Below are 25,692 nucleotides of genomic sequence, written 5' to 3'. Positions count from 1 at the left end.
CAATACCGAGTCGTAGAAACTACCCGTTTTCTTGTAACATATAACCGTGTACAAATATTGGGCGCTAATTTGGCGTTATTAATTCTAATGATATAAAAAAGAAAGCGTTATTCAAATTAAACAAAGTGGTAGTGGTTACTTTTGGGTAGATAGCGTTGGTAGTGCCAAGTGAAACGTTCTATGATCAATCAAAACGGTTGTAGCTCACGATGATAAAAAAGTATACGATTGGTTATTAACGTCATCTGATAAAAACAAAAGAAAATATGTTTCCTTGTTATTCCAGGGAGTACGGGGAAAACATTTTTAATCAATTTGCTCTTAGCCAAAGTCAGATGTTATGTTAAAATTGCATTAACCGTCGATTCATCCGGCATTGCAGCTACACTTTCGTAAGTATTTATAAAACTAATCGTGCACGGAGTAAACTCACTGTTAAAAAATATTGCATAATTATTAAGAATCTATTCAAATAATTCATAATCTGATTAAAAACGGGATTGCAGGCCTTCAACAAACGAATTGATAGGTTTCTCAATACACTTTCTGTAAAACAAGAATGTGTTATCGCGATACCTGAACACGTGATCACAAAAATCGAAAATTTTTGCACTTCGTCATTGTGTATTATCAGTAAAAATGGAGGTGCATTAAAACGTGTTCATATGTATTAGAAATGTACTAAAAAAATTATAGGAAAACGGCGTGCAACCCCGTTTTTAACCATTGAGTTATATATGATAGATTCTACATTCCTTGCAATATGAATAAAATGAATATCTCGAAAATGAATAAATAAATAAATCAGTGTAAAATATTTTTTTCCGTGAGGGAAGTAGGAAGGCGGTGTGGCGGCTGTCGATGTTGCCCAAATCCTTCTGACCGCGAACGAATGAGCCGAGGGTGACCAGTGGCAGCGCCGCACAAATGCTCCACGACTTTTTAGAGAATAAGTCAATTTACACGACCACTTATTATGATAAAACCCTACTTAACTATAAAAGGTTAAAACCTTGCTTTCCCTGTATTTTCCAGTACGACTTTTACAATAACTCAGTGTGCATGTCGGCATTTTGAAGTTATCGCCAGAGACCTGTGCCGGCGAGCGCCTGAAACTTACTGATGCCCGTGATATCTCACATCGGACAATAATCCGATATTCCTAGCCCATACTTCAGACGTCAAAGCTGGCTCTATCTATATACCTCAATGTTTTCAGTCAAATTTTAATAAATCAGCAATTTACATTTTTCTCCTTGTGACATACCCCCTTCTTATCCCGCACCCTTCACATTGTAACAGTGTATTTAATACAATTGTATTACTTCAATTACTCACAGTAAACATCAAACAGCAAACAGCAAGTAGCAGCAGTTGGTTGTTCTGATAGTGATTACGTAATCTCTCTCAGTAAATCATATTGATGATGACACATACTAGTATCATGCTAATACTAATAAGTTACAAGTGATTATTATCATCCATTACTACCCTGACAAGGGAGGTTCATTATAAGGGTTTATGCAAGGTGGCGGGTAGTTGATGCGACATAATATTATTTGACGAGACAAATTACTGTGTAAATATAATCAATTAGGTGCACAAGACAAACGTGTCCAACAAAATTACACGACTTTATGTTAATTTAAAAAACTCGTACAATAGATCTGGTTAAAGTGGGATTTTATATTTTGAAATAACTAAGTTGTATTATTTCAAAATTTATTCTTTTAAAATATTATTGTATACTTGCGACACGTTCCGGAGTGGAAGATACCATTCAGAATTGAATCGTTAACTGGATTTAGCCGTATTTGGTCACCAGATCAAAATAGCCAGGTATTCCCCACCTTCACTTCCTTATCTTCTTCTCCTCCCCACTACCTTCAGCCTCACAAAATACCCCAGTTAGGGTGGTCATAATCCCACTGGCTACAGACGGTTGGGAGAAGTCGATAGTCTTGTTCAATATTCTTAAAAAAACATCTTGTTCAATATTCTTACAAAAATAGTATGGTTGTGCGGAAATCCTTCGTACGCAATTGTGCGGGGGGGTTGCGGTATTGCGGTGCGGATGCGATATAGACTAAGACAAACAAAAAAACAAATTGAATTGCCTTAGTGTTTGCAAGAGGAAAATGAGTAGGAAAGGCCCAAAGACTTACCCTGGTCTCGTTCTCCTTAAGCCGCTGGTTCTGTTCTCTTATCAGTTTGCATACAATTAACATTAACACTTAACACAAACAAAAAACACAGTGAAATTCACTGCGGCGGTAAAACCGTTTCACTGGACGATTGTGCTCCAAAATAGTCACGGCCGAGTTCAACATATGCGGGTTTCAATATGACACGAAATGTTCGCGGGTAAGATGCAACGATAACAACTGATAACAATACTCCTTGTCTCTGGGCCCGGATCAAGGAAAGGGGACAAGGGGCAAAGGGGGGTGAAGGGTACACATTTAAGGCTATTCAATTTTAAACCTCACGCGCAACTATCCCCCCCGCCTTGAAAGGGTGCGAAATCACCCCTTTTAAAACCGCATTGTCATGGCATTTATCATATAAACAAATTAACATAACCTACAGTTATCCTAAATTTCCTAACCTACATTGACTAAACCTAATGCTACTAGACTACTATTGAGTTGGCAAAGGGTATAGCCGTATTACTGGGCGAATATAAGATCCCAGCACTGTTCTGACACGAGCAACACGAATTACTCCATCTTTTGCGAGGAAAACTTCATCAATAATAGCTAACGGCCAATGTAATGGTGGGGCGTTTTCAGTTCCCACTATTACTACTAAGCCGACCTTTACTGGATTAGTAGGAGTATTCCATTTTGGACGTACTTGCAAAGTATGCAAGTAATCTAATCTCCATCGCTTCCAGAATGATTGAATTAATTTATCGAGTAAATCATGACGCGATAGAAGGTTTAAATTATCCTTCTGGATTTCCATGGCGGGCAGGTTTTTTAACTCTTAAACCCTACCTGGGGTACTGCAGTACCCCCCTGGTGTTTAAAATATCAACAATTTTAACAATATCGCACTGTTGCAAAAATCGCTCTAGCTAATCTACTCTCGATAATTGGCGCGTAAGTACGTCAGAAAGCCATGACCGCCCGGCAAGTGCAGTCGCGTCCACAGGTGTTCCGGGGTACCCCAGTACCCCGTGGTAGGAATAGTGTTAGTTCTTCCTTCCAGTTATACTTGAATTACTGAAGTTGTTTTTCGACATCTCTCTGGTAATTTTACACATTATTTATGATTTACTTTATTTTGTGATAATGGTTAGGTAACAGTGTTGATAGGGAGGGCCTGCGCCCAATAACGAGACATTCATGGACTAATAATGTGTTATGAATGTAATGACAGTGTATGCAGTGTAATGAGATATGACAATTAACAATTGGTTCACGTCTATACCCACAGCCAAGAAATTATTGGAAAAAGGGATAACATTAGTTGGAACTGTAATGAAAAATAAACGAGAAATTCCTCCGGTTTTCTTGGACACTAAAAATCGAGAGAGATGCACATCAATGTTTGCCTATGACGGACCTCTCACACTTTTGTCGTATTGTCCTCTGAAGTCAGCTAAAAAGAAAGTTGTAATTATGCTGTCCACCATGTATGACAGCCCTGACAAGGATAATGAAGTGTACCTTCCAGAAATAATACATTTCTATAGTAAAACCAAATGCGGAGTGGATGTGCTCAACCATCTTTGTAAGAAGTACTCGACGTCCAGGAAGACCAAAAGGTGGCCCATGTATCTCTTCTACGGGTTGCTAAATGCTGTTGATGTCAACTCTTGGGTCTTATTCAAGCTGTCAACTAACATTGATAAAGAGAAAATCACCAAGCGGCGTGAATTTCTAAGAGTTTGTCAATGGCACTCATAAAGCCTCATATGAGAGCAAAATTACAATAGGAAAGTTTACCCCGGGATATCAGAGAAACTATACGTGCAGTCTTGAATATTTATATTGAAGATCATAGGCCGGTCCCTGATAATCCCAAACCTGGTCGCTGCTGCTTTTGTCCGCGAACATAGGACATAAAATCTTGATCTGTCTGTAACACTTGCCGCAGCCATATTTGTGCTGATCATTTTTACAAAATCAGTCCTTCATGTAAAGGCAAATATGTTTATTAGTTTTTATTAATAAATTTTATTGTCTTTTCATATTACTTTGCCATAATAAAAATAATATTTAAAGAAATATCAAAAACTTCTATTTTATTAATCTTTTTTGCGCGGGGTACTTCAGTACCCCGTGGTAGGAATAATTACATTCCCAGAGTGGTAGGGTTTAAGAGTTAAGGGAGTTGTCGTCAAGAAGTGAGCTGGCGTTAACGCAAGGGGCTCGGAGGGGTCTGAAGAGAGCGTTCTACACAATGGCCTCGTATTCAGAATGGTTTCTACTTGTGCAAGTACTGTAGTTGCCTCTTCAAACGATAGAATCTGATCTCCTATTACCCGAAAAAGATGAGTCTTCATACTTTTAATATTAGATTCCCAATTTCCTCCAAAGTGGGGTGCTATTGGCGCATTCAAATGCCAGCTTATTCTATTATTGGCCAAAATACTTGCAAATTCTTCACCAAAATGTGAAGATGACGAAAATGCGTGCAATTCATTCAATTTTCTCTTGGCTCCTACAAAGTTAGTTCCGTTGTCTGAATATAAATTTGACACAGGACCACGCCTAGAAAGAAATCGTTTGAATGCGTTCAGAAAACATTCGGTGCTCAAACTTGATGCCAATTCAAGGTGTATAGCTCTTGTTGTCAAACACACAAATAAGCAAATATACGCCTTTTGAGAACGAATTCCACGTCCGCGTGATACGGTTACCCTTATAGGCCCGGCAAAGTCTATACCCACATGCGTAAATGGTTTTATAGACTGAATGACACGACAATCTCTATGATCCGCCATTAAAGGTGCAATTGTTTTAGGGCGTAGCCGAAAACACGAATTGCATTTATGTACTCGATTTCGAATTAAACTACGGGCTGACAGTATCCAATATTTTTGCCTCAAAATAGACATTAATAATGCGGGACCCGAGTGACAATGAATTTTATGATAATGATCAACCAACAAATTTAAAACGTGATCCTTTCGCGGGAGAACTATGGGGTGCTTTTGATCATAATTTAAATCCGAATTAACTAAACGACCTCCCAACCTTATGATTCCGTCATTCAAGAACGGTCTCAAACGTTGAAATACGGGTTTACACGTCTTTCCTTGTTGTAGATTTATCAATTCCCCGGGAAAGTACGCTCGTTGTATTTCGCGCAATATTTTAAGCTCAACGAACTCTAAATCTGACCCACGTATATATTTTCGATATGGCAACACCTTAAGAAAACGAAATACGTAAACCAAACATCGTAATAATTTATTCCACGAGGAAAAGCGCTTTGACAGGGTTAGAATATCATATTCTTCTAAACCAGAAGTTATTACTAACGAAATAGACTTCTGTTCGGGTGGTTCTGTGACCATGTTGACATCAAATGTGGTAATGGGCCACCGTTCAGGCCTAAATTTCATCCACGGTGGGCCATGAAACCATAGCGGGTGATCTAAAATCTGATTGGGGGTAAGCCCTCGTGACAGACAATCAGCGGGATTATCTGTGCCTGCGATATGATTAAAACAGGTAGCTGATAATTCAGATTGAATTTTAGCAACTCTATTAGCCACGAATGTCCCCCAACGGTGCGGAGAAGACTGAATCCAACAAAGTGCTACAGTGGAATCAGTAAATGCGTATATATTTTCAATTTTCAAGCGTTTTTCTAAGGTTTCTATTACGTTATGCATTAATTTTGCAAGTATTAATGCAGCGCAAAGTTCTAATCGTGCGAGAGAAACAATTTTTACAGGAGAAACCTTCGATTTTGCACAAGCAACATGTACTGAAATTGCTTCATGATTTTGGACATGGAAATACACTATACCTCCATATGCCTTTTCGCTGGCATCTGGGAAACCAACAATGGTTACGATGCTACTGGACGTGATGCCAGTATGACGCGGAATTTGTATTCTATTCAGTGAGGAAAGTTCCTCACAGAATTGCGTCCATATCCTTACAATATCGTCGGGAGGCTCATCATCCCAATCGCATTTGTGTAGCCACAATTGTTTAATTAAAAGCTTGGCATATAAAACGACAGGCGCGATGAAGCCCATAATATCCCATATTTTTGCGACACAAGACAATATATTTCGTTTTGTACAACCTGTTTTAGGTGTAGAAGTGACGAACGAGAATAAATCGGAATTTGGTGACCAGTATAAGCCCAATATTTTATGCATGCTTACTTCATCAAATTCCTTTATCGCTGATAAGCGATGCGAATCTGGAATAGATTCCAGAACATTTTGCGAATTGCTGGTCCACTTGACAAGGTCAAATTGGCCAGTCTTCAATAATGCGATTAACTGAGAGGACGTTTCCTTTGCACCCTCTTCAGTTTCCATACTATATACAAAATCATCCATATATAAAAATTCTTTAATAATTTTCTTAGCCTCAGGAAAAGCTTCTCCTTCATCGGAGGCCAATTGCCTGATAGTGCGTAAAGCTTGAAATGGGCTGGATGTAAGACCAAAACAAACGCGGTTAAACTCATAAGTTTTAATATCTTCGCTGGGCGAGAAGCGATACAAGATTCGTTGATATCTCCGATCACTATCTTTCACTCCTATACACAAAAACATTTTGCGTATATCAGCTGAAAGAGTTATTGGGAATACACGAAAATTCATAATTATATTAAATAAATTTCCCTGTAAATTTTCCCCACTATATAAAATATTATTCAATGACACGGAAGTGCTTGTTTTTGCGCTAGCGTCCAGGACTATTCTCAAACTGGTCGTGATTTTATCCTCTCGTACAACTCCATGGTGCGGAATTATGTATGAAGGCATCTCATTTCCTTCATTTGAAGTGCTGAGAGTCAAATAATCCTTCTCTAAATATTCATTGATAATATTATTATAAGCTTCTCTTAATTTTGGAGAGGCTTCCAATTTACGTTCAAGGCATAAAAAACGTTTCTTTGCCATTGCAAATGAATCCCCAAGGGTTGAAACATCCCCTTTAAATGGCAAAGTTACTATATATCTTCCATTTTCAGGGTCTCTTGTGGTTGTTCTTTGATATATTTCCTCACATTCACGATCTTCAGGACTTTTAATAGACGGTACGTTTACCTCTTCTAATTCCCAAAATCTTTTGAGACAAATATCATCTGGTTCTTCTAGCATGGCACAACAAGATACGCTAACATTATCCTCAACCCGAGTTGGTGCTGATCCCAAAATAACGTATCCTAGAACTGTTTCTAAAGCATGCAGATTATGCCTCTGAAAAGGGTCTTGAACCCTTTTTGACAACAGGAGATGCGGGAAGAGCTGGGCTCCTAGCAACATGTCAATTTCTCCTGGTTCTCCATATGACTCATCCGCCAACGGTAAGTCATTCAAATATGACAATGAAGGTACATCAACTTTGGCGGTAGGTAAGCGCTCTGTAACTTTATTCACAATCAATGAAGTAATGTTATAATTTATTGCTCGATTGAAACGAGAGTAAATTTCGGTCTGTATGGAGCCTGTAATGGGCTTAGACGATCCTCCAATACCCTTAACGGTGGAACAAGACGGGCGTTGATATTCAAAAAATCCTAATTTTCTACAACAATCCCGAGTAATAAAATTGCTCTGAGATGCGCTGTCCAATAAACACCTAACGAGATGTTCATTTCCCTGTGCGTCTATTATTCCCACTCGTGCGGTAGCCAGCAATACAGTACAATGAGTCTTTAGATTATGAGATCGCACAGTTGAAAAAGTACACAAAGCTACATCAGAATTGGAGCAGCCCGGTTTTGGATCATTCAATTGATCAGCTTTCTGGTTTTCAATTCTTTGGGCATTTTGAGAGTCTGACTGCCCCTTGTGTGATGCACCCTGTTCTTCAAAATGTAACATTGTATGATGAAACTTGTCATTACACTTATGACAATTTTGATTTGAATTGCAAGTCCTAGCCTTATGTCTATCACTAAGGCACCTAAAACAGAATCCCTTGCTTTTGATAAAATTGAACCGTTCCCTTACAGTCAATTTTTTAAATTCTGAACATTTAAACAAATTTCCATGCGATAGATTATTGCAAAGTAAACATTTAATAGGCTGACGATTTTCCTCACTACCAGCGCTCATATAGGCTTGCGTCGATCTTTGTGACCGTTTTAACGTTTCACTTTTATTTTCCACCGATTTTCTTGAAGAACCGGTTCTTTGCAAGATCTTAATTTATTCACGCACAAATTTCACCAAATCTTCAAACGAGGGGAATTCATTTTCCCGATTGTATGTTTCGAATCCTTTCACCGAGTCCATATCAAGTTTTTTCAATGCAATGTGTAAGAAAATAAAGTCACACAAATTATCTAAATTTACATTTTTAACGGCTGCCACAGCTGACGCAAAATGATCAATAAAGGATTCCAGATTATTAATATTTGCAACAGCAAAGGATTTAAAATCCAAAATTTGATCGATGTATGCAGAAGATATTACTCTTTTGTCGTTATATTTATCGATCAACGAGTTAAAAATAATTTCGTAATTTTCCGGCGATAAAATGATCCCGGCGAACGTTAATTTAACACGGTTACTGATTTTTCCCAACAAATAATATAACTTTTCTGAATTCGAAAGTGTATCGTTATTGTGTACGGTATTAATAAAACTTGAATAAAATATGGGCCAATTTTTTATTTCCCCATCGAAATATGCCAATTCAATCGGTGGGAGTTTTACACTACATTTTTTCTGTTCACTAACCACCCGCGAAGTGTTTTCCCGATTTAACGATATTTTTCTTTTGATATGTCCGTACATATCGTCGAACTTGAACCATCTTTCAAAATCAGGTTCAAAGTTTGAATCGATTTCCAAATTTAATATATTTATTTGTTGAGATATGTCCTCATACTTACTTCTAGTCAAGTCTAGAGTTTCAACTAACGAAAGAAACTCCTCTAGAATACTCAAGTCGGAAATTTTATTTGATAGTTCAAATAACTTAGTAAGACGTGCATCTAACGCATCTCGCTGAGCCGTCAGTAATCTCAACTTTTTTTCTTTAGTGGCCATTATGTATTTAGCAATAAATAATTAACCCAAATAATTAATTATAATTTAAATAACGCTATAATTTAATTAACGCTAGCGTAATTGATCAAAGTAAACAATTCTTCTGATATGTGTTTCCAAATTAAACTCAATAACAACTGAATATTATTATTCTGTTTACTATCTATTGTTAGCGGTCGTTAATACATACCTACGTACTTAACGCTAGCGAAGTATGTACTCGTATTATTAGAATTCAGTATTGAATACAAGTACCTACTTACACAATACGATTCCTTGCGTTAAACCAGGTACCTACATACACGATTAAATTATTGTCAACCTATAATTTGCCACGAGGAATTAAACGTAATTCGTTTTTAATATAACTATTTGACGGACTAAATTTTAACCCATTTATAATGCAAATGCCATGATTTTGGTATAAATAATGATTATAGATTGTAATTGCGAACGAAAGTAATACAATATAACCCGGTTCGAAATTGGACCAATTTGATGGTTGTGCGGAAATCCTTCGTACGCAATTGTGCGGGGGGGTTGCGGTATTGCGGTGCGGATGCGATATAGACTAAGACAAACAAAAAAACGAATTGAATTGCCTTAGTGTTTGCAAGAGGAAAATGAGTAGGAAAGGCCCAAAGACTTACCCTGGTCTCGTTCTCCTTAAGCCGCTGGTTCTGTTCTCTTATCAGTTTGCATACAATTAACATTAACACTTAACACAAACAAAAAACACAGTGAAATTCACTGCGGCGGTAAAACCGTTTCACTGGACGATTGTGCTCCAAAATAGTCACGGCCGAGTTCAACATATGCGGGTTTCAATATGACACGAAATGTTCGCGGGTAAGATGCAACGATAACAACTGATAACAATACTCCTTGTCTCTGGGCCCGGATCAAGGAAAGGGGACAAGGGGCAAAGGGGGGTGAAGGGTACACATTTAAGGCTATTCAATTTTAAACCTCACGCGCAACTATAGTATGAAATCATTATATTGAGTTGGAAAAATAAGAATTTACAACGGAAAACGGCTAGCTATTGAACATTTGAAGTATTCACTCTTATTCATATATCAATAGAATAAAGCATAACACAGAAAGCTTTGTAGGCGTGTTTCGTGGTCAAAATACAAGCCCAATAATACGTTATTCAAATGGGATGGCGATATACAATTTCAGGAAAGTGTAAGAGAGACAGACCGCGTGTTATTTTTTTTTTCATGAGCTCCTAAGATAAAATACTCTCAGGGCCTATTAGGATACTGTGGAGTGAGTTTTTTAGGGAAAGAAAGTCGATGAAGTTCTGGGAAGGAAAAAGGTACGAGTGGTGGGTAGGATGGATACAATGATCTTGTGATCATTGTGTCCAGTGAGGTAAATATGAATCTATCCTTCCCACTGTGGCGCAAGGGAATGGGTCATGAGAGACCAGTTGAAGAGGCCTCCTCAACCGGCCTCTCCCAATCTAGCACGCATGAATGCCCGCTGCATTCATTGCCCGGCGGGATCGATGTGGTCGACAGGGCGACGCCTGAAGCCTCTGACTGGTTCACTTACCTAGATGTTCCCCTCTGACCCCCGACGATACGAGAGAAGAAGATCTCTATAACGAATTATTACGTCCGTTATTATTTTGCATCAAGTACGACTCACCTTGTAATATAATAATATGACAATGATTGATCAGTTAGGGACTACTTGATGGTTAATTTTTTTTATCAATTTGTAAAGCAGACATAGAATTTATAAATTAATTGGTCTTTAAAACTTTATATGTTTTAAATACCTTAACTATGCCGACTAGTTTCATTACTATTGTAACAAATCATCAGGGCGTCAAATTCAAATGAAATAAATTTTAATTTTATTCAAAATTTACGAATTAGTCCTTATTCACGCATGGGGTATTTCAACGCGCTCCAATTTGACCATCCTGATTTTGTGGAATCTAACAAGAGTGCACGCGTGGGATTTATACTCTAAACTTCTATCACAGTAGTCCAGAATTATCAGCAAGCGGTTCCTCTCTAGGGTCAAAAGTTAACAACATATGAAGCATGCCACTGGGAATCTTTTGTCAAACGTTTTTATACGCTTTACGGTTATTTACATTTGAAATGAAACACATACCTACCGATGAATTTTGATAATTTTCATAGTTAAAGTTTTATCTGCTTTAAAATATGTAGTTTTAACACTATATGGTCGGGTATTTTACCGCCAAATTGCAGGCGAAGCTGGGTGTTTTTTGAAGTGAAACTTCTTTAGGCGCGTAATTCGGGGACGGAGTAAAACCGAGTCAGGATCGACACGAAAATGCGGGTACCCCCACCACCGCTCACCGTTCACTGTCCCTCTCTCACCATATGCGCTTGTTGAGGTGGGGGAGCCGCTCACGAACGTTCTCTCCCGACACGGGACAACAATCGATGCAGTTTTTGCACGATTCATTAAGGATTTAAGTGCTCATGTATATATTTCGCACTTTAGTTACCATAACCCAATTATCACGACATTAGGAAATGATATTCATGAAATTGACAATGAAAATGGCACATGATTGGTAAATTGTCATTGTAATTTCTTTGTAATTTTTAATTGTAATATTGAAAATTTTTGGAACTATACATTAATCGAACGTCATTCATCTATAAGAAAATATTAGAAAAAGCAAATCCATGCTTCGTCGTTGAATTATTTAACCTCTAATTTTCAAACTAACCTAAGAGAGAAAATAGAGATGATGAAATGAAAATAGAGAGAGAGGAATACTAGAAGTTTCACTTCTGTCTTGCGTAGGCTTGACACACCCACTTTTTTTTTTTTTTAATTTTAGCGCCAAAATTAGACTTTCTGCAAAATATTCATACTTTATGATCTATTTGATATTTTTCGATGAAACTTTCAGTCTTTTACTTTAAAAATATGTCTCTATTTATTTACTTAGCAATTTATGTGTTATTCTTTTTTATGAACAAAAACTTTATACTTTCTTGGGAATCATAGAAAAAACAGTATTTCACAATCGAAATATCATATCGAAACTTATTCATACAAAATTACAAGATTATTTAGAAATTTTCTATACAAATAAAAAAACTATAACCTAATAGTGCTTCCATTTGTGATAGCGTTCGAAACACTTTCCTTTATGCAGGGGCACATTGCAAAACTTGCACATGTACCGCGTTTCACTGCGTAGTTTGTGAGCGGAACATACGCGACAGTGATTTTATTTTTTTAAATTTTTTTGTTGTGTTTCAAACTCATTGTATTGACAGGTAGATAGATCGGGTACCACCGAAAATAGAAGAAAACACATGACGCCGAACCCATTTAGAACCCCTTGTTTACAAGTTTCCCGCTCAAAACGAATAAACTCGTCTCCCGGGTCTTACTGTAAAAATGCGAGTTTTCTCGTTTCCCGCAAAGTGTTAATGTGTTAATTTACTTCGAAGAGTGCGGAAATGATTCCATTATTGTGTAATTATTTTTAAATACATTTAATTAAATTTCACTTTTGTTCTCGGTAATGATTAAAAGGTATATGTTATATTTGTTTACTTTCAGATTTTAAATAAGTTTTTATCATGGTTTACTTTTTATACTTATTTACTATTCGTGATACCATCATCATCAAAAAAGAAAACCCCTTCCACGTGAACAGTGGCGTCATCTCTCAAGGAAAATTATTAGTACTTGAGGAATGCTAGTGATAGTGTAAAAGTGGTGAGTGATGATGAACTCACACACAACCATCTTTATCCGGAATAATAACTCGTATTGCCAGAGAGAAATCATCCCGTATTAACAGATTAGGCTGATGAATGTTGCAGGTAAATCAAACTGGAGATGCTGTATTACAGAGAATCTAAACAGGGAAGGAGAATATTATTTGGGAATTGGCGGAAAAAAATGTTAAGAAAGAAAAAAATCAGCTGTGGCTTTTTGTAAAGAGGTTTAGAATGAATTTTATATTCAAATGTGGGATACATACCTTCTAGAATAAATGTAGTATAGTAAATTTTGTAATATAAGTGAATAACGAACTTTTTTTAAAATTATTACTTGAGTTGGTTTATACAACATTATAAACAAGACAGTATTTCATTTTGTAATTTTAAATATTCTTACAATAAACATAACTTTTCTTTTTAAATACATTCATTTTTCAGACTTTCAGGCATTCTATCATACATCTTTAGTCCTTTGTACATTAGGCAGTTCTGTGATTTTGATTTCTTCGTATGTGGCAATATAATTCTATTTAAATTTATGGTTTCGTAATTATGAACATCTCTATGAAAAACGATTTCATAGTCAAAATATTTTGGCATTTGGTTGTTCATGACTTTATGCATAAAAATTAACACATTAAATAACAGTCTCTTTTTTATTGGAATCCAATTAAGCTGCTCTCTCATTTGATTAATGCTTGCGTATTTGCCTTTTCCCAGTATACCTACATCTCATAGCTCAAATCTGTACTATAATTTGTGGCAAAGCATTTTAAATTAAGTTTAGTCATTGCTGTATAGTTTGTGACCAATTCACGCTGTGTGATGATGTTCCAATACGTAAACCTATTAAAATGAGATTCTTCATTTATATTTCAAATAATTATAAAATAATATAAAAAATCATCACTCCGCCCGCGGGTACAGTGTTGAGAACCCGTGATATCCAGTGTAGGCGTAGTAAGAGATGATTCCGGTGCCAGGGAGGTGGAGTGGAGAGGTTCTGGAAGCCGGAATATAATAATAATATGGCAAGGGTAGAAATAATGATAGGAAGAGGTGTTTGCCAGCAGGGGATGGTTTTCCACGAAAACGATCATGATGTATGAGGTTTTAATTCGATTTATTTTGGAAATGGGATAAAAAAATCCATTTATTATCCAGAAAATTATGTTATTCTAGGATATGTGTGCTAAATGGTGCTTTCTGGCTTGTATTCGCTTTTAAATCTTCAACCACTTTATGTCAGCATCTTCAGACTTAACTGAAGATACACTTATGCTTCTCAGACCTGAAGCTGTTTCAAAATAGTATGAAGATGCCCGTCATAAGATGAAACCGATCAAGTCATTAACAAAGAAGTGGAAGAAAGTAATAAACGAGTTTTAATAGAAATGGAATAAAATAAAATAGATTAGCAACATGATTGATGAAAAAGGTTTCAAATTTAAATATATTTTTTTAATATGATTAATTTAGTGGCCATGTTGTACTCAACCTACCTACTCAGATCTGGTGACAAGGCTAGTATGCAAGTGAACAAATGTGTCGCGGCGTTGCGTGTAAAATCAAATTCCTCCATCATTACACAGGGGATATGTTTCGCTTGCGAAATTAAAATATTTTTTAAGTTATACGTTACATACGAATGAATATCAATCTATCTTTTAAAAAAAATTTTCGTCATTTCTCCCTTCCCGGACTTTCTTCAGCCTAATAATACTACCTCTTAGCATCCTAAAACCTTCAGCGGTATCAAATAAAAACCAGGATACAAATATTAAAAAATAGTAAATAATAAACCAGAAATTATACGGTCATATATACGTATTACTTTAAAAACGCTAGTTAAGCTAAGTCTTACGTCTTACCGTTTGTTTTTTTTTCTAAGTTTATATAATTAGTTATAAAATTTAACATTGTATGTCTAATGCATGTCTAGCATATAATCAGTCTACTGAAATATCCATACAAATTGAAAATATCTCCCGAGTGAAAATAAATGCCGCCGACGCGAAATCAATCCGCACCTTCAGATGTCCGGTCAGCTGCTCTGGACCACTGAGCTACGTCGGCTTATTTCCAACACGCCAAATGATTCAATGTGTATTAGTACCTACTTTAGTCAACAATTACTGCTATTATATTTTTTCACCTGTTAACAACCAACTTTATATTATATAATAACTTATTATCCTTTGTACTATTCGTTAAAAACCTTATCTCATAAACATTAGTTTATCATTAAAAAATAACATATCTATCATGCTAAGTATAAAGATTACAAGTCAAAAACAGTAACTTTTCAGGAGAGCAGTTTCAAATTTTTATACTGTGATTAAAAAAACATAATTATGTTTAGAAAACACAATAAAATATATATTTGAGTAAATTACTTCGTTGGATAGTTATAAGGACAAAACAATCACAAAAGTATCAATTAAATTGTACTTTTAATGCAAATAAAAAATAAAAATTATAAACTTTAACTATTTTGAATTAAAACAATTTTTTGAAATTTTTTATTTTGATACCAATTGAAGATTGAAAAAATCAATAATGTGCGGCGAAAAAATGAAGACATTGTTTGTAGTTCTTATTCGAAGTATGATTAAGTTAAACGTGATCGAAACGGATAGGGTCCTACTAGCTCAGTGGTAGAGCGGTGCCCCGGCAAGACAAGGGTCCTGGGTTCGAGTCCTAGATGTGACCGTATCCTTTTCTGATTTTTCTGTTTCAGATTTTCGTTTAGAAATCGGTAATACTGTCTTCAATAATTAGTTTTTAATATTTAAAATTTAGTATACAGAAGTGGATGGTATATTTACAAAATCCGGGACGCCTGAGGAATACTCAACGCATCATCTCTGCACTAGAATGAGATAAGGAGTTCAATGAAAGTCGATATTTTGGTCGATAGTGTTTGTGGTAACAATGTGGAAGTCGGTCATGCACGATGAAGACGTGGCACGATCAAGTTAGACAAAAACTTTAATTTAAAGTTAATTCTTCGATTATTTAAAATAAAATTCTTTCCACTTTAAAAATATTAAAATAAAAAATTGTAGGTACACTAGAATTAACAACCTCAAAACTTTACTGCAAACTATTCATAACCCCGAGCGACGCCGCGTGTACCCAGCTAGTAGGTTGTCTAAATTAAGTTGTAAAGCGCCTTTAGGGTGATTTTCCCGTGAAAAAGACTATAAATAATTACAGGTTGAAATACATATTTAGGCTAGAAATAATCCCACCATCATCAGTATTATTTACACTAGTATTAGCCCTAAACTCAAAGAAAAAATAATTTTGTGAAAGACAAATATATCTTCACAAATGCCAAAGGGATGTTTAACAACTAGATCTGGAGGATCTTGGAGGTCATAATAATACATTTCCTCCAAGAACTAAACCTAGTTTCAGCTCAGAATAATAGCCTTGTGTTTCTCATACTACCTATTCCTCCACTTTTCCTTCCCCTCTCCAGTTTCTTTCCACGTGACAGAATTCTACAATTTACGGTGCCACAGTCTCATTTAATTTTCGACTATTGTGAAAAAAATCTTACAAGTTAAAACCGATAGTTTTCGAATAAAAATATTTCAAAAGGTGTATTTTATCTACGCTCACTGAGATACCGCAAACCGAATATAATAGAATCACTGAATACCGTCAAAAGATGTGTAACCTCAGCTGATTCAAAATAAATATCACCAATTTTTATGAGAAAATTTGACGACAGGCTTATAAAATTGATTTAAATAAAAAAAATTAACATGTAAGATCGATTTTAGCAGAAGTGAGGTACGGACATTATTCAGTTTATGGAAAGTTCTTTTAGAATATGACCCAAATGATTTTACTTAAAAGTCAAATCGTTGCTGATTGAAAATTGCGTTGCCTTCAGCGATAGCCTTTTTATGGAATCTTTAAGTCAGATAATAAAAAGAACAGTCAGATTTAAAGTCAGATAATAAAAAGAACAGTGGAAAGAATTTAGAGTAAACCGAATCGAACCGAAATAATAAAAAAATCGCCGATAAAAATAACAGCTAAATTTTATCAACGCCCAACGTTCACCAAAATTATCCACAGGTCATATGTAGACCTCTATAATTGATAATTGATAAAAAAAAAATGTAACAACATACAAATATTGTTTTATGATAACTTTGCAATGTTTTAGCAGTCTTGGCGCAAATGAAAAGTTTAACAGACGACATTTCGTGAACGATTTTTTACTTTTTTAGAATGATTTTTATGATGTTCGATTTTCCGGACCAATAATGGCACTCGTCGAACGATTTTGCCATAAGAATATTTTTGTTAGTATTCGCATTTGATCTCTATGCTTTTTAGAGTGGTGTATGTGGTGAATGCATTTTATAGTTAAAATGAAACAAAAGTTATGTTTTTTTACGTGTGGAATCGGAGTACGTGTATTCTCTCCATGTTTTATTTATCAAGTGTGATTACATCCGTGTGTAATTCTAGTATTGGAAGGGCGCCACCACTTTCCCAACTGGTGAATATTGTCTTAGCCCGGCTGATTGCAGGGTCGAGGTCTATCCATCCCCTTGAAAGGGAGAATTTTACATACAATAAAACATAATTTGTACAGTTCTTAATAGCTACCATGCATTAAACCTGTAAATAATAGTTACTAAAAATAAAGGAGAGCAAACATAATCACTAAATTTAATTCTTGCAGTATATTATTGTGTACGCGAAATTCACTCTTGTGTAATTTTGTAATATAACATTTCCAACGATTATATATAACAGTTGAAAATAGCAGCAATAAACGTTTTTTAGAATTGTCGACGACGCCCAATACTAATTTAGAGATATTAGCAATTCAGAGGTAGGTGGAATTATTGGATACCATCGGCGGGACAGGCTGAATATATCACCATAATAATCCAGTGAAATCAGGACTTGTAAATTCAAAATGTACTCCCCCACTCCCCAATACTTCCAGCGCTTAGTGAACTTTGGCTTCGGATAATTGGGGAACTCCCGCCGGGGCCAGAGGCCATACAGATTGTAAACGGGGCCAAGGCAGATTGTAATTGGCAGAGATAAAGCAGGTATTTAAACTATTGTAATGAAATACCGGTCAACGGCTGAGTTGGCATCGCATCTTGTTCCCATTCGGGCGTCATGAGTTCAATTCATCCTCATTCAGTTCCTCCACCACGACATCAACAACACATTCCGCTTATTGTGATTGTAGTGGGAGTTATTAAAATATTGTCAGGATATTTTAAATTTATTCGTAACCCAAAAAGGTATGACCCTCTTAAAAAATAAAACTGACTGTATGCTGATAATATTATGTTTTAGATATTTTATCAAATATTAATTAGTCAATTGATTTGATATTTTAACCACTCTGATATTTTTGTGCCTTTTAGTACACAACACATCGATAACAGTGGAGCCCTTTACGGCACAAATTCAGACGGACGATCTATCTCGTTTTGAATAATACTAACTACCTTGAGATAAAAAAGATAAAATTAAAGCAATATAAGAAAAAAGCAACACAAATCTTTATATAACTATTTAGAAATTTACATTAGGCAATTATAAATAATTATTTATAAAATTTTGCATGTTGGCGAAAGATTTGGTCAAAATTAGCGATTTTTTTTATGTATGAAACGAAAAAAGAATTAAATCGCAATAACCTTTACTATAAGTTCTTGTAATTTAATTTATTTTTTTTAAATTTCGTGCAAGGTGGTATTTTTACAGTTTTACAGAAAAAAACAGCGGGTAAGTGACAAAAAAATCTACGGGCAAACTGACCGATTCGTGGATGGTTTGAAAAATCGACTACCATGGAGAGAGCATTCATTTCTTTATTCCCGGTGGTTATCTCCGGCACTGACAGCACACATAGACCATTTTATCTCCCAACCTAAAGGACTATCTTGCCAATGGTCATGCTGGTTGAGAGGGCAAACTTGAACAGAATTAAATCGGATTTCGACATAGTATTAGCTTAATCATCAAATAAGCTGCTTTTAAATGGCAAGCTTTGTTGACTAGTTTAGTACGTAACTAATTTTATTTTTCATGCTTCTGTTTTAAATTATTATACTTTATATTATGTATTTATTTCATTTTGTGCATGAAACCGCATTAGAGTACTAACTGCACCCAACCGTCCGGTCTCACTGGACCATAGTTTTCCGAAATTGGGGAATTTTGTGAGGCTGAAGGTAATAGGGAGAAGAAGTGGATGGAGGAGAGGAAGGTGAGGTAGTATCTGGCTATTCAAATCTGGTCATCAAACACGGCTAAAGCCATTTTTTATTGCATCTCACTATACATAAATCACAAAGACTAAGCCTGTATCGAGGTTAACAATTTACATTTGAGTGAAGCAAACATAGAGTTATAATAAACATAAAGTAATACTACATTACAAAATACAAAACACAAAATATTTAAAAAATATGAATTGCGTAATTTGACAGTAAATTGTAACAATTTTTTAACCATGACTAATCATTAATCATTATCCCCAAGATCTATATATTCTGTACGGTTCGACAAACATGACGATATTAATCTTGGCACAAAAACGAACCAACCAAATCCAAAACTATCATAACATATAATATATATTACATTACATAATTTTATGACTGGTAAGTTTTAGTACCGGATTCGAACATGCCATTGCGATTTCGATTTTTAGTTCGCCAATCTAATAATAGTTTCCAATTCGACGATAAAAGAAAACAAATTAAAAACCCTTTGGCCTGATGTTTACCCTGCCTACATAAAATTTAAATAATACGATAATGAATTATTTTGTTGCGTTTAGCCTTTACCGGTCTATTATTTTAAATCATTTTGTTCTGAACATTGCTTGACAGTTGACTCTTGCGGCCCAGGCATATTTTGTCAGAAAGTTGGAGTATTTCAGCTATTCAATAAAATCCACATAACTGGAATATTTTTGAACGTATCCCAAAACTAAAAACAGTTTTTGAGAGGTGATAAAAGATGCTTTCTAAATTTATTATAAAGACATACATATTTTTAATTATTAAAATTTTAAATGCTTGCATAAAAACATATTTAATGGCTCACTTTACTTTTTTAGGTAACTTTAATTACTGAAAACGAAAAATATATAAAAACTTATTTTATTAGACAAACGTATAAAAAAAATTAACGTCTCTTCACTTTTTGTCTTTTTTAAAAATATTTAATAGAAATTTAAGTAAAATGTTGATTTTTTTCAAAATTGCGATCAAAAAAATTGGTTTCATTTTAAGGTGCACATTTAATTTTTTATGTAGTTGACATCTAGATTTGAATATAAAGCGTGGTTTCTTCTCTTTCTAACACCGCTTAGATCATATTTATTACTAAAGTTCTTCCCAAAAGCGAACAAATTCGCCTGTAGGGTAAAGTACATATTATATAAATAACTTTTGAATAATGTAAGACAGTATAATATACCGGCTGTTGCAATCCATGTGTTACAGTTGCGTGCCATCCATATTAAGGGGTTTTGGGTAGGTTATTAGGCGTGATGTGCATGCATAATTTTGGTACATATTTTGCAAACGTATGTACTTGGGTACAAGTGGCGTTCAGTATCAAACGAATATTTTTGGTTAAGAAAAACTGACACGTAAAAAACAAAGTTGGATTTAACTATCCTACCCAGGAACTGGGGTCGACAACTCTACCAAAACTCGCCAAATACCGATCGGGTACGACCGATATTTATTTCGTATATTAATTGCGGTACTATCATTCGGTTTCAGAGAAATGCATGTAAAATGCTGTGTATAAGTGATTGTCATCAAAAGTTCATAGATTGTATTGTCATTGACAACGAGTCAATCTGTCGAGTTTCTGCTCGATCCGATGTCGGAAAGTGGAATAAATCAAATACCTTATAATATTCGCCAATTAACCGAGCTCTTCATACTCTAAATAATATTTGTCTTAACTCTAACATTGACATTTTTTCGGAATCACTGCCCAAATTCAAACGTGGCATCATGTCCATAATTTAAGCTATTCAATACGCATACGTACAGACACACACAAACAAACACTCACACATACTTTACACGCGTCACACACACACCTATAAACGACACACGTCACTTGGTAATTAAGGAATAAACATACCAATTGGCAGACATTACAAGGAAACATATCATTGGTACCCAACATGAAATATCTTATTCCTGTATATTGTTTCATCTCTGTTTATCATGTACTGTTTGTTTCTATAATATAAAATAAAATAAAATAAAAAAATTAACAACACTTCCAACTTCTGACGTATCTCATACATTCTGATGGCAACACGCTACACGCGGCATGAGTTGTGCTCCTTGGTTTACTCTCTTACATTTTAATGGATTTTATGTGAATCATATGCTTTATTTTACGTTAGTAACTTATAGACGGAAAAAAAATATATGAAATTAGATGTATTTAAAAAGACTACGGATTTCAAGCCAAATAATTCAATGGCACGTCGCTGCCTTATCAATATGTTGACAGTACCTCAATGCTGCTGGTAGTATATTTAACATGTTGCCTAATGTTGGCCTACCATATAATGGGAAGATATAAACATCAATTCCCTTCAACACGGTGCCGAATTTACATAAACGTGAGATTCAGTTGAGAGATAAAGTCGACGGCGAATTTACGATTAAGAAATATGTCAAATAAATTATGCACGTTTTATTCGGTAGCCACAAGTTTATTTGGTTTATTTATTACGTAGAGACATAATGGGGATTAGTATGTTAGCTAGGTTAGCCAAATGTTACACGAAATAAAATATTACCAAAGAAAAATAGAAAATATTATTATTTTAAATAAATAATACGTTTTTAAGTTGTTTTTGATCGTTGAATGGGCGTAGCCAAGTCCTGTTTTAACTCGACTATTTTGCATTTAGTAGTATTTTTATACATTTGGGTGTACTTTTTGTTTCGGTTGATACATTTAGATTCAAATTAATTAACTTATCATTTTTCAGTAAATTTCAATAAAGAAATATCATTATCTATGCGTTTGCTTAAGTATTCATAGTATATTTTTTTCCATTATTCCTGCCTTTTTTTTGGATTTACGCCGAATATATCTAGTAAGCTATTGAAAATTATACATAAAAAAATTAAAATGATGAATATAAAATACTATTAGTTAAACATGTAATCAATACTGCAGGCCAACCTAATGATGATTACTCCATAAAAATACATAACTGTACGAATTCCAATGTATGCAATGAGTGCCCCTGTATAGAGCGAACTCCACAGATGAAGTACCTCGGCCTCACCATTGACCCATACCTCAAATGGAATATACATACTCAGATCATTGCGAATAAAATTAGGAAAACAATACATTTCTTCAGATCCGTAAGGAATTTCCTTGACTTACAAATTCTAAAAACGATTTATTTTGCATTAACCCAATCTATCATTGAGTATGGTATCATTGCATGGGGAGGGGGTACCTCATCAGCTCTAGATCCTATTGAAAAGGCGCAGAAAACAATTATGAAAATTATTCTCAAACTTCCTCAAACTGCAAACAGTAACTTAATTTTCAACATAATGAGAGTATTTGACGTTCGACAGATCTATGTAAAAACTATCCTCATGCATCTCTTTAAAAACAAACACGTGCTTTACGAAAAAAAAACTAACATTAGATTTACGAGTAATTCGAACAAAGACATGCTGCAAGTTCCAGCACTTTCTTCCACCTTTGGTCAACGTAGCTTTGGCTACTTTGCCACAAAGATCTTCAACATGCTCCCGGAAAATATTAAAGAGAGTCAAACACGGAAAGAGTTTTAAAAAAATGTTAAAATTTGGATTTATTCAAATGATCGAGCCTACACTGGTGCCCTCACCCAAACGCCTTGTCATTGACAGTTATTGCAGTATGTACGGTGCTAAAACCTACTATATACGTATTGTGTAAAGGCAAACAATAATGAAAAGTAACCAAATGCCTTGTCACAGTGAGTTATTATAGTATGTATTATGTTTAAACTTATTCTATCTGTATCTTCAATATGTAAACAATAATGTAACCTAAAATAATGGATTGCTGTATGGGAACCCATATTAAACATTTACATATTAGCAAACCATAGACAAAATGGAGAAATAATTAACTAAAAATTCTGCCTCAATACAGGTTCGCCTAGTGAGGCAGGTTATGCACAACCTAAAATATAGTATATTATGCCATTTCTATATAACACTCTTACATTCATATATATTTTTTCTTATATTAGAAACTGCCGTATTATTGTAACATTATTCTTTCAAAAATTTCATTGTTTCTAACTGACATATAATTATACAACTTACTAATGATATATTATATATATTCTGTAATTTTTTGATGAAATAAATAAATTAAAAAAAAAAAAAAAAAAAAAACGTAAAATAATAAATAAACACTACTATATATATATATGTAAGACAAATCACTAAAACTTATTACAAACGCTTCTATATTTTGTCGGATTCAACCAAGTGCTGGTATAGATTACGCCTAGTTCTATAAATTGAGTCAACAAATATATCAATCGTCCCCCCAATCTTGTTGCCCAGAACATGGATGCATGTTCTGGGCAACATTGGTTAGTGAGTGTGTCTGATAGTTGGTTGTTTTGGTTTGTGTTGTTAGTTGGTACATGGAATTTAATAGTGGCAACGATGACAGGACTGTCAATTAAGTTGTTAATGACTCTTCGTAACACAACCAGGTCTGACATAATTCTCCCTTATGACAGTGTTTTGTTATATTGTTGTTATTTTTTACTTACTTTTGTTATTTTTAAATTACTGTTTTTTTTTATTTTAATTTATAATCTTATTGTAAAAGCCCAATTTGGGGTTAATAAATAAAAGATGGTGGGAGTATTAATGATTCGGTAAAGATTCTTTTATTAAAGTGAAATCGTCGTACTGATTCGGACTTAATTATTCATTTTTTTGTCCAAAATTATGGTAATCAACCTAAAAATATATATTTTTTGAATTTGTTTACTAAGACAGTGACGCTTCTTTGGACAAATTGTATAATTCTTAATTTTAAGGTTTTGAAAATGTTACACTAAAAAAATATTATGATTTGTAATATTAAGTAGGTATGTATTTACATACATAATACCAAATCTTATAATTTCAATGAATGGTTTGATTTACTGGTCTGCTGATCAGAAAACTACTAGGAAATACCAAAGTTAAACAAGTATTAACCAAACAAAATGATAACTAAGTTTGGTCCAAAATCTCAAGCTCGGTATCAGTAAAACCACTAAACGTGTTTATCGGCGGTAAACAAAACGATCTCACTATGATACTCTCAGTAATAGTTTGGTGACCTACTTCTAAATCTTGCTCTTCCCCATCTCTTTCCCCTCCTCACTCATTTTAGGCACAAAGCATACCCCGCACTATGCACGGAGAAAAATGAGTATTGAAAATTTATTGAGAGTCTCTTTTAATTAATTATTCGTAAGCCGGCTTAAAACGGGATTTCAGGCCCTAACAAATAAATTAACAGCTAATAAACTTTAGTAGTTAAAATCTCGTAACGGGTACATTAGACTTGATGAAATATGCTAAAAGATTAGGATTTTCATGAACACGTATTCCGACATCGTGATAATATATTCGTAATTTATTAAAAATTTACCAGGAAACCAGTTAAATCGGTGACCGGATAAATCATCAAAATGATAATCTTTAAAAATTTATAGAAAGTCATGGAAACTGATGAAAGAAAAACTTTTTTTTTTTTTTTTGTATTAGGCAATTCACCCTAAAAAGAGTGCTATGTGTTTCTTATTAACTGGGTTAAGAAGGTTAGGTTAGGATTAAAAAAAAAATTTCATCGTTTCTAATGACTTTATATCACTTTTTAAAAGTGTGTTGAATTGTCACTGTGTTGAGTTATCATGAAACCGTTAAATCGTAAGGCCTGCAATCCGGTTTTTAACTGGATTATCAACAATTTGAAGAGATTCTCAATAAGTACTTATATTTTTATTTATATTTTTCTCTGTGTGGTTGCCACAGTCTCAGAGTATCAGAGAAAGCTGTATGGATTCGCGAGCTGTAAAATACATAAATGGTTGACGAAAAAAAATCTAATTTTACGAAATAATTTTTATAAATAAGAAATAAATGAATTAATTAATGAAAATGGAAATTACCTCACTTCCCGACATCCGATCGAGTTGAAACTCGGCTGATAGACTCGTTGTCGACAACAGCTTTTGGTGGCTCCTATGCACACTGTGATGGACTCGCCCTGGAATAATATTTTTCGTTTATTAATGGAATTAATGAATTCTGGTGTCTACAATCAAAACGTAAACAGAGGTGGCATCTAGGGAAAGATTCTAGGTAAATTAATAGGTCAGGGGCGTGGTAATTTTTTTTGGATCTTCGCTAAAGCATGAAATTCCACCAATCAGAGGGGTCGATGAAATATCGTACATCCAACACATATAAAGTTTTCTGAATTTGAAAGCGTTATATTTAATAAATAAAATTTAAAGAGGTAAATATTATTTACTATTTGGGAGGCGGGTTTGGGTATCGCCGCCCGGAAACCATTTATTGGATAACCAAAACCTCTGTCATAGGTCACCCCAAATCGTTCGCTAAGTTTGATGACTTAGCAGGGGTGCCCAGGTTCATCGGATGAGGT

The 25,692-nt window shown here is 34.7% G+C and overlaps 1 long non-coding RNA gene across 1 annotated transcript in view; it reads right to left on the bottom strand.

Annotated features, from left to right (window-relative positions):
* The window catches only part of LOC149411444 (uncharacterized), a 192,327-nt gene extending 167,037 nt beyond the window's left edge, over nt 1–25,290 (bottom strand). Inside the window, exon 1 of the long non-coding RNA XR_016304819.1 lies at nt 25,193–25,290. This is a non-coding gene — a long non-coding RNA (uncharacterized LOC149411444). The remainder of the gene's footprint in view (nt 1–25,192) is intronic.
* Between the last annotated feature and the right edge of the window lie 402 nt (nt 25,291–25,692).

The sequence above is a fragment of the Hesperophylax consimilis genome, chromosome 25 (assembly GCF_061612785.1).
Source record: "Hesperophylax consimilis isolate HC1 chromosome 25, BYU_Hcon_1.0, whole genome shotgun sequence".
Classification (NCBI taxonomy): domain Eukaryota; kingdom Metazoa; phylum Arthropoda; class Insecta; order Trichoptera; family Limnephilidae; genus Hesperophylax; species Hesperophylax consimilis.
This window is presented reverse-complemented; position numbering and strand designations above follow the sequence as displayed.